The 16,518-nt window shown below is 40.7% G+C and overlaps 1 protein-coding gene and 1 long non-coding RNA gene across 6 annotated transcripts in view; one reads left to right on the forward strand and one right to left on the reverse strand.

The window, feature by feature from the left end:
• The window catches only part of LOC118143779 (uncharacterized), a 100,708-nt gene that overhangs the window by 66,865 nt on the left and 17,325 nt on the right, over positions 1–16,518 (forward strand). For 2 of the 4 annotated variants that reach the window (XR_013524247.1, XR_013524248.1), the window contains exon 3: positions 1–14,872. This exon is cut by the window's left edge and continues 18,462 nt beyond it. The exons of the other annotated variants lie outside the window; for them this stretch is intronic. This is a non-coding gene — a long non-coding RNA (uncharacterized LOC118143779). Of the gene's footprint in view, positions 14,873–16,518 lie in introns of those variants that run through there. 4 annotated transcript variants of the gene reach the window in all.
• Positions 1–16,518, reverse strand: part of EXOC4 (exocyst complex component 4) — an 808,475-nt gene that overhangs the window by 23,009 nt on the left and 768,948 nt on the right. The gene's annotated exons all lie outside the window — the stretch shown is intronic.

Here is a 16,518-nt window from a genome sequence, read left to right on the forward strand (position 1 = left end):
ACAAAGATACAGAGTAATTAAAAAGCTCTTCAAAGGATGGAATAAGCCAATTAAATTCAGTTAAATAATTTTTCAGAAACACTGCCAGAAACATTCTTGCTGTTTCGTTCTCTCACAATGAACTGAAGGAAGAATATCTCATTTTCCAAATGGAACTTTATGGAGTTTTTCAATAAGCCCCCTCAGCACTTATCTAAATCTTTAATTAGTTCTATAATATACTGATGATATCAAGCCTAATTAAATTTATATAGATAAGGTGCAATGAAATTCTAACCAAGTGATCTGGAAAGCATATATTAAATAGAAAATTTAATGGTTCAAGCTGATAACTACAATTTTATATCCAAAAATTAAATTCAATTTACATGTTGTATTCAAATTGATTTTGATTGTGCAAATTATTGGAAAAATCTCTTAAATATATCAGTAAAATTGCTAATACAGCCTGTTTAAATATCAGTTATTAATGTCTACATTTGCAAATAAGCCACACACATTTGCATTTTTACTGCATATAGTAAAAAGTTATCTAAACCTTATGCCGTTTTATTAGGAATATGAAGCAATTATTCTTTTGGCTTCATGCATAAATTAAGGAGGTAAAGAAATGACTACTGGGTCTAAAGAGGAGACAGTCAGCAATTCAATATCTACCAAGTCAAAGATGACATATATATTTTGCTGACTAAAGCAGTTTATGTTACCCTTTGGGAACAGCAGTTACAATGGTAAAATTCTCCCTTATTTAGGATCAACTCAAGCAGATCTATAAACACCTGATGCCATAATCACAGGGAGAGGTGGATATATGCAAATTTGGTGGGTTTTACCATCAGTTTAGGGATGGGAAGGATGGGCATGCTTCAGCTTTGTTAGAGGGTAAAGGTTTACACCAGCTGATCACATTTCACAGTTCAGCCACGGATTAGGCTTGGGAAGCTATATTAAATATTCATCTGATTAAAGAGAAGGCTCAATCACCTATACCATATATGTTGACCAGTAATAGTACCATTCCTGGTTTCCACAGGTGATTGACTAACTATCCTTTAGAAGTATCATTCTGAAACATGTTTACATCTTTCTTTGCTGACATACATGAATACCGTAACTATTAAAAATATTAATTGAAATTTAGTGACCTCAGAATTAGCTACATATTACTAAAAATTTGTGCAGTGATTACTTAGCCATTATGCTTTCCCCCAAGACATGCCTTTACTGCTCTTCAATTCCATTGGTTAAAAAACTATCTTTGAAATGATCAAATGTTAAATATCTATTTTATGGCATATGCTTCATTATGGAAGTTTCAAGTAACATGTCAATGTCTTCAGAAACCTGAAAAATGAGGGCCAACTGGAGTAATCAATTATTCTAGACGAGGGGTGGAAGTTTTCTGCTGACTCAATCTTCAAATCCCAGTGTTTTCAAGGCAGGGATTTGAAGAATGAGTCAGCAGAACACCCAGAATAAAGGCATGGAGTTGGACTATGAGTCACACATAAAGTGGACTCTTAAATCAGTGGGAACATAAGGTTAAATAATGAGAGAAGAAGCTGGCCAATGAAGGAAGAACAGTTATCAGGCAAATTTTTATTTAACCCTGACAAGTTGGAGCCAAATACTGTATTTGTAAAAAAAGCCACTCTATGGGGAGAGATCCAAGATGGCTGATTAGCAGCAGCTCAGGATCATAGCTCCCAGTAAAAGTGCAGAAAGTGAGTGGATGCCACACTTCCAGACAAAGTTTTGTTGCCCACGGACCAGCAGAAGATTCCCACGGGTTGCCAGCACAACTCTATTGGCCGGCGTGGCTGTTTTGCCGGCGCCCCGGCACGGTGGTCCTCAGTACGGAGTATATGGGACTGGGTGTCCTTTTAGTTGGCGTTTGGAGCTCCAGGAAGGCAGAGTCACCCATTCAGCTGATTGAGAAGGGGACTGAAGTGGGGAGCCAGACTGGGAGATTCACAGGCAGAAAAGTGCCACGAATCTCAACACTGCTGTTTCAGCCGGCACAGTGGGTCACTGCAGGGGAAAAAAGAAGAGGCTCTGAGACAGGAATCCAGGTGATCGGGCTTGGCTGGCCCAACCCCTACAAAAAAACAGCAATTGGAAATGCTGAAGACTGAGAGTTTCACAGCAAGCACAGCTGAACCCAGGAAGGTCCAGCTCTGCAGGGGAGGGGCGTCCGCCGAAGGAAAACTAAGAAACAGAAAAAACTTCATCACCAACAAGCTGGATGTCCACTCAGAGACCCAATCTGAAAGTCAGCAATTACAAAGACAACAGGTGGGTAAATCCACAAAGACAGGAAGAAATCAGTGCAAAAAGGCTGAAAACACCCGAAATCAGAATGTCTCTCCTCCTACAGGGGATCGCAGCTCCTCATCAGCAAGGGAACAAGGCCTGATGGAGAATGAGTGTGATGAATTGACAGAATCAGGCTTCAGAAGGTGGATAATAAGAAACTTCTGTGAGCTAAAAGAACATGTTCTAACCCAATGCAAAGAAACTAAGAACGTTGAAAAAAGGTTTGATGAAACGCTAATGAGAATAGACAATTTAGAGAGGAATATAAGTGAATTAATAGAGCTGAAAAACACAACAGGAGAACTTCACAAAGTATGCACAAGTTTTAACAGTTGAATTGATCAGGCGGAAGAAAGGATATCAGAAGTCGAAGACCAACTTAATGAAATAAAATGAGAAGACAAGGTTAGAGAAAAAAGGCTAAAAAGGAATGAACAAAGTCTCCAAGAAATATGGGACTAAGTGAAAAGACCTAATCTATGTTTGATAGGTGTACCTGAATGTAACGAAGAGAATGAATCCAAGCTGGAAAATATTCTTCAGGATGTTATCCAGGAAAACTTTCCCAACCTAGCAAGGCAGGACAATACTCAACTCCAGGTAATACAGAGAACACCACAAAGATATTCCTCAAGACAAGCAACCCCAAGGCACATAATTGTTAGATTCACCAAGGTTGAAATGAAGGAGAAAATACCAAGGGCAGCCAGAGAGAAAGGTCAGGTTACCTACAAAGGGAAGCCTATCAGACTCACAGCAGATCTCTCAGCAGAAACCCTACAAGCCAGAAGAGAGTGGGGGCCAATATTCAACATCCTTAAAGAAAGGGACTTTCAACCCAGAATTTCATGTCCAGCCAAACTAAGCTTCATAAGTGAAGGAAAAATAAATTTTTTTGCGAACAAGCAAGTACTCAGAGATTTCATCACCACCAGGCTTGCTTTACAAGAGCTTCTGAAAGAAGCATTACACAGAGAGAGGAACAACCAGTTTCAGCCATTCCAAAAACATACCAGAAGGTAAAGAGCATCACCATAATGAAGAATTTACATCAACTAATGGGCAAAACAGCCAGCTAGCATTAAATGGCAGTATTAAACTCATATATATCAATATCAATCCTAAATTTAAATGGACTAAACCCCTCAATCAAAAGACACAGACAGGCAAATTGGATAAAAAGCCAAAACTGCATTGGTATGCTGCATCCAGACCCATCTCACATGCAAGGAAGGATACACAAAGACTCAAAACAAAGGGATGGGGGAAGATTTACCAACCAAATGGAGAGCAAAAAACAAACCAAACCAAAACAACAACAACAACAACAAAGCAGGAGTTGCAATTCTCGTCTCTGATAAAATAGACTTTAAAGCAACAAAGACCAAAAGCGACAAAGAAGGACATTACATAATGGTAAAAGGATCAATGCAACAAGAAGAGCTAACGATCCTAAATATATACATACCCAATACAGGAACACCCAGATACATAAGGCAAGTTCTTAATGACTTAGAAAGAGACTTAGACTCCCACATAATAATAGTGGGAGACTTCAACACTACAGTGTCAATATTAGACAGATCAATGAGACAGAAAATTAACAAGAATATCCAGGATTTGAACTGAGACCTGGAATAAGTAAACTTAATAAACATTTACAGAACTCTCCACCCCAAATCCACAAAACATACATTTTTCTCAGTATCACATCACACCTATTCTAAAAGTGACCACAAAATTGGAAGTAAATCACTCCTCAGCAATTGCATAGCATTTCACAGGTTTAAATGAAATATTGGTTGACTGCTTGTTTGTTATTTTCCTCCCTTATTCCTTCCTGTCTCCATTGTTAAGCACATTTATTGGCATAAAAGAGGTTTTTAATACCCATTTTTAGACTGCATTCTAGCCTGGGCAATAGAGCAAGATTCCTGTTCTCTCTCCCTCTTTCTTTTTTCTCTAAAAAAAACTTAAAAAAAAAGTCACTCTATGGATTTGGCAAAAAATGAAGAGAAGCAGTATTTTGGGATGATTAGTCTATCAGCATCACAAAGGATGGCTGAAGGGAAGAGACCAAAAGACATGAACAGCAGCTGTGGTACTGTTGCTTTATTCCAGATGCGTATGGTGGCGATGGTGCAAACAGTAAAACAGATATCGAACTGAGAACCATCTGAAGGAAGAAAGAGTCAACAAGTCTGTGTGTTTACCAGGATATAAAGGGCTGACAAGACAGATGGGTGAGCCAAAGAGAAGTATTGGCAATTTGTGTAATGCGAAATCTAAGGTTAAGGGATGGAGAATGGAACTAAGATTTGGATTTGGCAGATCTTGAGCCTACTTTTACCGAGAACCAAACCAAGTGAATGAAGCTGTTAGTCTGTTACCAATAACTGAAAACTTGGAAGAAGAGTTGCTAGGACCAGATACAAATGATGAAAGAGCATCAGGAGTGACCAACCATCCAAGACTCCCTCCTGAATGGAGAATGCTATCAGAGTTAGAAATGGGGACTTGCTGTATGACAGAAGATAATGAGTTGTTTTTGAATGTAAAAGCTTCAGTATAGTGAAAACCTGGGTATCCCTGTTCCCATGGTTGCTCATTGTACTGGGGCAACAACGAAAAGCAGCATGACCAGCTGGGGGGGGAGGTCAGCTGTGAATGGAGGACTATGATGGAGGGCAGTGGAGAAGGAGATGACACTAGCAGGCCTGAAAAGATGATTTCATTTCAGCATTCATATCATTGCCTGTTCTGATCCCTGATGTTTTGTTCAGAATTCCAAGAACAAGAAAGCAAATACAGCCAGCCAAAGAGAAGAGATTTAGAATCTCACAACATCTTTTGAAAATTTGGTAAAATAATGGACTGTCTTGCCAGAAAAAAAAATCACATCTATATAAACATAGATTTTACATATAATTTTGGGGGGTTTATGGACTTCCTGAAGCTTTATCATGTACTCCCAAGTCAGGAGTACATGGTTTATACTCTACACATCACACACACACACATACACACACACACACGGCCCTATAGACAGACTCATCTTTTCTACATGGACATATACCATACCTATGTGAGTACATATACATTTATCTATTCTATTATCTAACCATCCATCCATCCATCCATCCATCCATCCATCCATCCATCTAACCATCTGTCTATCATTAAGGCCTCATGTAGCAATCTTTCACCCATTTCTATTTCTGATTAAGCAAGATGTCTATTCAGACCATAAAGAAGCAGGAGAGGGGAGTGATATAAATGTGGGTGGACCTTTCCATGTTGCAGGAAGGAAAATGAAGGCAGAAACCTCAGTATGTCCAGCAGTGGAAACACAAGGTAGGGGATTTACCATGTAGACACACATGGGTATATCTTTACACATGCACATTGAGTGCTTTGAGTGCTAGGTAAGCAAATGTCCATTTATCTTGATTCTCAGCATCCTGACCTAGACCTAGTCAAGCCCTAGAAAGATCTTGTTTCCAACTGATGGCTCAGGGATGTTCCAAGAGCCCCCAGTTATTGCCAATGGTAACTGATACATACTGGGAGCAGCCTGTGATGTGGCTGCTCGGCTTGGTCTAGGCCTCATGGCACTCTGGGAAGATGAGGGCATGGGGCCATGGAGGATAGTGAAGGAACATAAGGTAATAAATAGGAGAAGTAAAATAAAAATGAGAATGAGTTAGAGGGTGGAAATTGGGAAAGAGATGAGGAACCAGAAGGAAGTAACAGAGAATAAAATTAGTGCGTTACAAGTGATTTCTCAAAAAAGACTAATTGACTCACATTATTAAGCTCAGCAGTCTAAGGCAGTTAAAGGATATATAAAGCAAATGAGAGAGTTCAACAATCCCTGAATACCTAACTATATGTAGTGGTTCCCGAGGAACACAAATGTAAATATAGGTGCCAAGAGTATCAATACAGCACTTGGGAAAATATTTTTATTTTGTAATGTCTAATATATCGTGGAACTAATAAAGACTTAAATCTTTTTACATGTTCACTGGATCGCCACGGGAGAAGTCTCAGGCTGCCACATGTCGGGCTGCATGTTAAAATTCTAAATGTGCTGTGTGAAAGTTCAGCAATGCGAATCTACTGGGTGCAGATGCCTCTCAGTTGAATGAGTTCAGACAGTTCCCATCTGCCAGATATGCTAATCCTTATACAGTTGATATTGTGACTCCTTAGCTCATGCTTCTCAGACTGGCCTCAGGAAATGTGATGTCTGTTCTACAGTGTGGTCCATAGTAAGACAGGGGGCCTAGATGGCATTGGGTCTTGACCTTTTAAAGGTAAACAGTGGAAGACAAGTTATCTATGTTAGTACCTTGTTATTCGTAGTTCCAGGCATTTTGAAAAGAACTCCCGGGCTGGGCACGGTGGCTCACGTCTGTAATCCCAGCACTTTGGGAGGCCGAGATGGGTGGATCACGAGGTCAAGAGATCGAGACCATCCTGGTCAACATGGTGAAACCCCGTCTCTACTAAAAATACAAAAAATTAGCTGGGCACGGTGGCGTGTGCCTGTAATCCCAGCTACTCAGGAGGCTGAGGCAGGAGAATTGCCTGAACCCAGGAGGCGGAGGATGCAGTGAGCCGAGATCACGCCATTGCACTCCAGCCTGGTGACAAGAGCGAAACTGTCTCAAAAAAAAAAAAAAAAAAAGAAAAGTACTCCCGGGTTCAGAATCAGAGAACACCTGAATTGGTGAGTAGCAATATGAGGACTGCTATCTTATAACTGGAATACTAGAAAGGAAAAAGGTCGTTTTTTTTCAAGAACTCCTGAGCCATCACTGGGAAATAAGAACTTGTAAGAAGTCATAGGAAGTCTTTCAGTTTTATTGTGGCATTCTGTTTCACGAACTGTGTGAACCTAAAGCAACTGCTCTATGGGGATTCAGAAGAGAAACTGGAAAGATGACGCCTCTACTTAAGGACTCTCCCTGAGGAGGGATGGGGACAATCCACTTCTAAATTGTGCCTAAAATGTTCATGTTCATGTTTATAAAGCCACACTAGCAAAGCTACAGGAACACTGCTCCTGTCTTATGGCCTGGGTAGGGTGTGAAGAATGGGAAGTCTAACACCAGGTACCCCTCTCCACTGATGTATGCCAAAATGAATCCAGATAATACATTTGAACTTCTTTGAGCCTCCTACGAGGGAAAAATGCCAGAGAAATTCAATTATTATTGAATTATAATCCTATAACATATTTCAACCATCATCTCATGTTTTTTGATCATCTGATTTCTTTTCATAATCAAAGTGTCTCAGTAAAGAAATAAAGTCACCCTGGTTTCCTTCTGTGAGGAAACCATTCCACTGAAATCCCCTTCAATGGAGCTCTATAGGATCTAGCTCAGGGCAACGTGGGAACAGCTTGCAGTCTTTGATTGAGAAAACTTGGTCAAAACCACTGATATCTTGTCCCTTCGGTCTTTATCCTTGCTGTCTTTCATCTGTCCTCATGTTACTACATTCCTGTTTAAAATGAGAATTAAATTCCTCTGCCTTGCTGCCTAATTTGACTCACTTTTCAATAACATCAAGCTACTATCAAAAATATAAAAACTGGGAAATCTAGTGCCAGATATCCTCTTACATGTTACAATAGGAAGAATAAGAATGAACAATCACTAACTTCCCCCTTCTATTTGTACTGGGCATTTCACTTGCAGTTTCAGTTAACCCTTACAACCATCCTAAAGTGTAAAGAAATCTCTGTTTTATAGATAAGCTAACCAAAGTATTAAGAGGTTAAAAAGCTATGGGAGGCTAAGCAGCTGCTAGTAAAAGGTGAGATTCAAGCCCTAGCTTGCATTTTGTTTCCACTTCACCCAGCAAAACAAGGAAACTTTGAGAAGAGACACAGAAACGTTCTGCCTCTATACAATCTCTACATATGTAAATGTAAAACCTTTAGATTTATAGAGACGAAAACACTTTTACAAGCTATGAATTACATAAAGCTGTTTAATCCAAGAAAAAACTCAGTCAGCAGTTCTGGGGATTCTCTCTCTTCTTTTCTTTTGAGACATGGTCCTGCTCCCTCTTGCAGGCCAGAGTTCAGTGGCATGAACACAGCACACTGAAGCCTTGACCTCCCAGGCTCAAGGGATCCTCCCACCTCAGCCTCCAGAGTGGCTGGAACCACAGGCATGCACCACCGCACCCAGATAATTTTTTTATTTTTGGTAGAGACAGAGTTTCCTCATGTTTTGTAGGCTGGTCTTGAACTCTTGAGCCCAAGTGATCCACCCATCTGCCAGATATGGCCTCCCAAAATATTGGGATCACAGGCCTGAGCCACCAGACCCAGCTAGCTCTGAGGATTTTAATATGACACATAAGCTGGAGAGAAGGATGCTCTCTTTCTATACCTCAAGGGAAAGTCACTGAACAAGGAAACTAGAAAGTCACCATGGCCTTTTTTTTCTGAATTGCGTCTGTCATTAAACTTAGTACAGAGACAGCACAGACAACTTGTCTGTAAGAGGTCTACCGGTATGCACACTTATCAATTAAGGGAAAGATGAGATTAGCAGTTGTCACACTTCAGTCTTAGGTCCATGCTGAGATACAAGTTGCTATTTCCAGGGACTTCTAACAGATCAAATCTGCTGAAGAGTGGCCGCAAGAAACCAGCTTTCCATTTCCATTGCTAGTTACTGGTTTAGGGGGAATGTAAGATCAACTTCTGGCCAACAGGACATGAGAGGAAGTCAGCTGAGGGACTGCTAGGAAATGTTTCCCTGCTGGTGAAGATAAAGTCCAGAAGGAAACACTCTTCTTCCACTGTTTTTCTGTGATGCTTGCTTGGAAACTCAGAAGGTAACCCTGTACTATAGAAGAAGCTTCAGAGGATGAAGCCAACACACTTTAAGGAAGGAAGAGCGGAGATGGCAAGAACCCGGGTTCTTCATGACATTAATGGGCTACTGAATTAGCCAACCCACAAGCCACCCTACCTTGGGACTTCACATTAGATGGGAGAAAACTTAAAAAAAAAGTTTAAAGTCACGTAAGTCAGTATTTTCCCTTACATGCAGTTAAAAGTATCCTAAAAGATAAATCTCCTGATGTGGAAGACAAAGATATGGCTCTTCTGTAATACTGCTCTCCTTTTTCTAGTATTTTATGGCTATATTTGATCATTTTTATGTGAAAATGCTGACCTTTGTAATTTAAATTAACTACCTAAACCACTATTTTTACTTCAACAAATCTGTGTGCCCCCACTTATATGATGAGACTATTAATGACCCTTTTAAAAACCTTTTTTTCTTCCTTCTTTACCCCCAACCTTATTTCAGTCTCTCACTTTCTATTTTCTCTCAGCTACATTCTTACTTTTGCTGGGTGAAGGTAAACACTTACTGTCCTGCAAACGCAATGGAGTTTTTCATGCTTTGTTTGCATGAAAAGCAATAAGCATTTACGCCACTGCATGTACAAAAATAGTGCTTGGCCAGTACTGCTAAGGATTATATTCCCTTCTTTGTCAGTCACTTACAACCTGTGTTAGTCCATTTTCATACTGCTATCAGGAACTGTCTGAGACTGAGTAATTTATAAAGGAAATAGGTTTAATTGACTCACAGTTCAACATGGGTAGGGAGGCCTCAGGAAACTTACAAGCATGGTAGAAGGTGAAGGGGAAGCAAGGCACCCTCTTCACAAAGATGCAGGAAGAAGTGCTGAGGGAAGTGGGAAGAGCTCCTTATAAAACCAGCAGACATCGTGAGAACTCACTCACTATCACGGAAACAACATAAGGCAAATTTCCCCCATGATTCAATTACCTCTGCCCGGTCTCACCCTTGACACATGGGAATTATAATTCAAGATAAGAATGGGGTGGGGCAGGGGACACAAATTCTAACCATATCACAGCCCTTAGGCCTTTCAAAGAGGATGCTTCTAGAAGTTCACTTTGTGTGTAGACCATTCATTTCCTGTATAGTTGTTTTTTTCCCCTAAAAAGTTCCAATTTCCTTTCCTTTTTCTTGTACTACTTGAATTTTTCAGGCCTTTGGTTCTTTTTCAGCCTCTCAACCACACTATCAATTTTCTTGAGTCTTTTCCCACCCAGAGACCTTTCCCAGAGCAGCTGTATCTCATTATTCCAATTTGGACTGGTCATTCTCTAAGCCTGCTTCATGGTTACCTTTCCCTGTTTTGAGCTGGATCAAGGGTTTTTAGACATGACGTTTTCTAATTTTTTTTTGGTTTATTTACTTGCTTTGCTTGAATGCATTCTCAAATAGTTCTCTAGGAAGAAGAGCATGAAAAATAAACTTTTCCAAGTCTTTATAAATTTGAAGATGCCTTCATCGCACCCTCAGAATTGGCTGATACACTGTTTGGACGACTAATTCTAGGATGAAATCATTCTTCTTGGATCTGAGAAGGCATTGCTTCATTATTTCTTAGTACTTAGTGCTATTGATCACAAGTCTCATGCCAGCTGACATTTTTTTTATGCCCCTCTCTCTGGAGCTTTTAGTAAGTTTACTTCTGGCATTCTGAAAATTCATGAGGCTGTGTTTTAGGTGAGGCTATTTCTTCATTGACTGCATTGGGCCTCCGATAGCCTCTTAATATGAAGACTTGTGCCCTTCCTGAGTTCTAGAAAAGCATTTTTACTAGTACGGCAATAATTTCTCACCCCCTTCATTTTCTGTTCTCTTTTCCTCAGACTCCAATTGGATCCTGAGCCTCTAATTATAGGCAAGATCATGTTTGTAAAAAGGGCCTTCTCTTAGTGGGAGGGAGTTCTCCCTGGGAGTGTTATGTGGGGTGGTACAGAAGATGCTAACATCTTTAGGATGAACAGGTGGGATGCCAGCTGTCAGGTTGGGGACCTCTTCCTCCAATGCTAGAATGAGGAGGGTTTTATTCCGTTCTCCAACATCCACCAGAAGTCTTGACTTTCCCTAAATACTTCCTAGGATGGTTCCTTCAAGAACAACTTCCAGATACCAACATTTCGGAGGGTGAAGAAAATAGTGCTGTTGGATATACTTTTATGTCTAAAGAATTTTCATTAGTCTCTATGTTCAGTTTCTCTTGGCACTCCTACATTTTTTTTTTTTGAACTGCTGATCATGAGACTGGAATGTCTCCAAGGTCCTCACTGCACATTCTAGACTGGAGGTTTCCTTTTCCCCCACTGCTTTATCCCCACTGCTTTATAATGTTCTGTCTTCTTCCTATCTTCCAGAAAGTTGCTGTCATCATTTGCTTATTGCTAAATCCTTCTATTCTTCCTCAGTTGTGATTATTCCTTTTTGTTTCTTTGTGAAAATACAGTAATGAAGTCTGCCATCTTATACTCTACACATTACCTAAACCTTACAAGCTTTGTTAAAAATATTAGAGAAGATGCAGGGCATTTTAAAATAACTTTCAATGCAAGGCATTAATCTTCACCCAGTGGTCAGGGAGGGAAGGAATATTGCTCCTTTCTGCTACCTATGCAGGCACATGGTGAGGAGGAAGCTGTTGGTGCTGTCCGCTCTTCTAGACAGAATAATTTTCGAACTGCTTTCATCTCCGGTATCCAGTACAGAAGAGACATACTGGGGCTCTAATGTGCTGACCCCTAAAAGTACAGAATTCTTTGAGCCCCCAGGTCCAGTCTCGTTGAGAGGCCTGTGTAATGGAACAGAAGGAGTTAATTACGTTTACAAGTCATGGACAGACTCTATATCTTCATTTCCTTATCATTGGGAGTATTCCGAGCTCAGAATTTTCCCAATGCAAAAAAAGGCTCTGGAGAGCCGGACCTGGGAACCTGGCCAGTTCCCTGATCCAATTTTTGGTAAACACCTCAAGGATGTTAGTTACATGATGAAGACATGGACAGTGTCCTGACTTGACCCTTCTTTGTTTTAAAAAGTATAAAAGATTGTTTAGCAGAAGCCGAACTGAGCTTCGATGGTGATTTGGTTTGGACTTGCGAAAACCCGTGCTGCTTTACTGCTGGTGTTGAAGTTTGTGAGCGTCTCTAGGTATCCTTGTAAATAAACTCTTTTTCTTTCTTTGTAAATAAACTCTTTTTCTCTATATACCTCGGCTGGTGTTTTTTCTTCCCATGAATCTGCCTGAAAAGATTAGAAAATCCAAGCTTGGTACTGAGCAGTGCTCACACAGCCTGCCAGCTGCTTCAGCAGGGAGCAAGGTAGCTACCACACCCACTTCACCAGTGAGGCACCTCAGCTCAGGTCTAGGCTAGTTCCTGTTGGCTTCACTGCTGTGAGGGTGATTATAAATGGTGGCAGTAAGAAGTGTCAGATGGCTCTGAGCCTGGCAGGGGAAACAGTTCCTGCACCTTGACGTGGCGTGGAGAGGTGCCAATCAGTCCCATTAACAGCAGGAAAATGGTGGCGGGGGCAACAGCTTGTGTGTGATAGTGATGACAGCAGCAATGGTGAGAACAGGCTGGCAGCTGTTCAGACACCAGAGGAACAGCCACTGGACAGGGACAGCAGCGACGACTTCAGGAGAAAGTGTTGACAGACTTAGGGCAATGCATGCTGAACGCTTCAGTGTAATACATTGAAAATCACTTTCAGTATGGAGGATGTCGCTTTCTAGGTAATGTAGTTATAAAACTTCAGTATGCTTCAAGATGTGTATGACAAGGGGCCTCTTTCTCATATCAAGCTGAAGGACCTTATAAAAAGCCTTTGTCACCATCTCTGAATCAATGATTCCTAATTTCAACTTTCAAGAAATTAGTTTCCAGAAAGGCTGTACTCTTGATGTCATCAGGTGGCAATAAAGAGTCATAATTTATAATCCCAGATGCTTGGGATAACTAGAGAGATCAGACATGTAGTATTTTAAAACAGGACTTTATAAACTCACTGGTCATTAAAATAACCACAACTGAGAGAGATTCAGCAACAAATGAAAACTTACAAAAAAAAAATCTTTGTTGCATGTATAAAACGAAAGAATTCTGTACGTTTCCTTAGCTGTACTTAACTTCATGGGTGTACAATGGAGTCTCAGATTCGTTTGTATAGAAGTTTCCTTCTCTTCTTTGGATGCATCCATTCTAACTTTGGAATTGCTATTTCTTCAGTAGCTTATGGCAGCACAGTCCCTTTTCTAGCAAAAGTAACTCATCTTCCAGGTGGATGGAGGTGTCTGTCCGATTCTAAACTCTACCCTCCCGAGTATAATCTGCTCGTCCTCTACCTGGAAGCTCCTTAGTCTTAGGTATCTCCACAGTCAACTCTGAATAACAAGGGTGAGAGTAATGACACTAAATCACCAGGACTACTAAAACCATTTCCTTACTTCCAGGCAGGGTTACAAACCTTGTGTCTGTCTTTCCGCAATCCATAAAAACGTTCTCCCTTTTGGAGAAAGAGAGAATAAAAACAAAACAAAACAAAAAACTCTCTGCTATTCCTTATCACTGCTCTCAGTTTTTGCTCTTATTAATTTTTTTCTTCAAAAAAAAAAAAAAAACAGCTTTGTTGAGCTATCATTCACATACCATACAATTCATCAATTTGAAGTTTACAATTCAATAGCTTTTAACATATTTACAGATATGTGCAACCATGACCACAATGAATTTTAAAACATTTCTTCAACTCAGAAAGAAACCACATATCCTTTAGCTCTTACCCTCTTCCCTCTGACTCTCCACCCAGCCTTAAAGTGAACACTCTGTAGATTGCCCTATTCTGGACTTTCATATGAATTACATTATGGAGTATGTGGTTTTTTGCGACTGGCTACTTCCATTTAGCACAATGCTTTTGAGGTTTACCCATGTGGATGTGGCATGTATCAGTACTTCAAGTCCACTATGGCCACATAATATTCTGCTGCATGGATATACCATATTTTGTTTATCCACTCATCACTGATGGACATATGGGTGGTTTCTACCATTTGGCTATTATGAATAACGCTGCTATAAACATTTCTGTGTAAGGCTCTGTGTGGACACATGCTTTTTATTTCTCTTGGGTATACACTTAGGAGGGAATCTTATGAGGTTTTAACCTCCTTTCTTACCTTAATCCTTTCTCTCTCTTAATTCTTATCACAAGGTTCAGCTCCCATTACTGAGGCCTACTGTGTTGTACTCTGTGTGTACAAACAGGAATCATATCTTTATCTTCATAGCTCCAGGAATGATTAGCTCTCAATTCATTCAATAAATATTTGATGCATATATGGAGTGACTGACTCCTTGCCAATCTGTCATAACCTCAAGCAAGTGACTTCTTTAGGAAATGTTCCGGATATTCAAACAGTTTAAATCATATGCTTGTACATGACTATTCTCACTGAAGAAAGCAGTGGAAAGAAGCTCCCAATGGCGGATGGTTCCAAAGATGTGTAAGAGCCTAAGAAGAGGCTACTTTAAAAGAACCACCAGCCAGGCATGGTGGCTCATGCCTGTCATCCCAACACTTTGGGAGGCCGACAGTGGAGGATTGCTTGAACCTAAAAGTTTAAGACCAGCCTGGGCAACATGGTGACACCCTGTCTCTTCACAAATTTTTTGAAAATTAGCTGAGCATGACTGTGTGTGCCTGTTGTCCCAGCTACTTAGGAGGCTGAGGTGGGTGGATCACTGGAGCCTAGGAGGTTGAGGCTGCAGTGAACTGTGATCATACCACTGCACTCCAGCCTGGGCGACAGAGTAAAACCCTGTCATTCATGAAGAAACAAATAAAATAAACCTAATCAATCAGTCAGTCAATCAATAGATAAGACCACTAAGGCCCTACAGTGAGGAGAAGGCATAATGTAAATAGACGAGGGAGACATCAGAATGTTTTGGATACTGAGGATACGACATCCCTCCACATAAGGAAGATAACCCACTGGGTAGACATCTTGGCCTCAACAAGGTTAGCTTCCTTTATCACACTAAGAGGAAACCACCTGGTTGGGTGTCCTATGGACACAAGGGCTGCTTCCCTCTGTCCCTCCTAACTCTTCAGAAAGACCCCTGAAGGGGCCACCTGAGGATCCTTTCACATCTCTTTGCTAGATATGCCAGTACAGCTGAGAATGTTCTTTCAAGGCAGCCAGCAGGTGTCCAGATTAGACCACGTTCCTCTCAGCTAAAAAGTGAGAATACGGAGATTATGTGTAAGTGACCCCCAACACTAAGTCTCTGCTCTCCTCCAAACTGGTCAGAGGTATAGAGATTCTCATTTACCACCCACACTTTAAGGGCAGAGGATGATCATAAACTCTGGGGCTCAGGTGAAGAACCTGTGTACCCTAAGGAGAGATCTTCACTGGAGGCAGAAGACTAGTTGGCACTTACCAAGTTAGGCGAAGACACTCATCTTCCAAGCGTGGGCAATGGCACCACGCTCACTGCTAGCGACAGAGGAGTCCAGTGACCTTCCACACTATGGCTACCTACAAACTCCATGCCTTCTTCCAAAGATCTCATTTTCTGCATCTTAGAAGCAGGAAAAGTCTCCTACAGGTTATTTTCACATAATCACGGTTCTTATATTTTGCTTCGACTTACAGTTTGGTAGAATTTTGACAGTAATTAATTGTGTTATAGTTTCTACTTTAATTTCCTAATGAAAAAAGAACCAAGTTGATGTGGGCAGAGCAGGTCTTTATAGCTAAGAGAGAACATGACAATTTCAATACCAAAGGCTAATAAAACTAATAATCTTTCTGCATTTATTAGTAACAAGGACATGAGTATGTGAACAGAAGTCATAATTATCGTCATATAGTAATTTTTGTTTATAAGGATGTGTCCACAGCAATGTTACTCTAGTATTAGAGAAGGCGGATGTTACGGTTAATGAGGTTAACATGATACTCAGGATTGTATCAGAAATAGGGAGAGGAGGTTCACATCACAAGATGACCCTCCTCCTCCAGAGGATTCTAGTAATCATCTTCCTGGGTTGCCAGTCACTGCCCTAAGGCATCACTCTTCCCTGTGAGAATGTGAATAAGGCTGAGAGCTTCTGACAGGACTCTGCAGGGGCTGTTGAGAGCTCCAGGAGGGAGCCTAGAACAAGGTGTTCAGAAACCTAGGATTTAGCCCTATCTGGATCATTTGTGGCCAGTTACTCCATCTCTCAGAGCAAGTTTCCAGCCTGATAAACAAATGGGCTAGAAGACACCATCTCTAAGGTCACACCCAATTAA

The sequence above is a fragment of the Callithrix jacchus genome, chromosome 11 (assembly GCF_049354715.1).
Source record: "Callithrix jacchus isolate 240 chromosome 11, calJac240_pri, whole genome shotgun sequence".
NCBI lineage: Eukaryota > Metazoa > Chordata > Mammalia > Primates > Cebidae > Callithrix > Callithrix jacchus.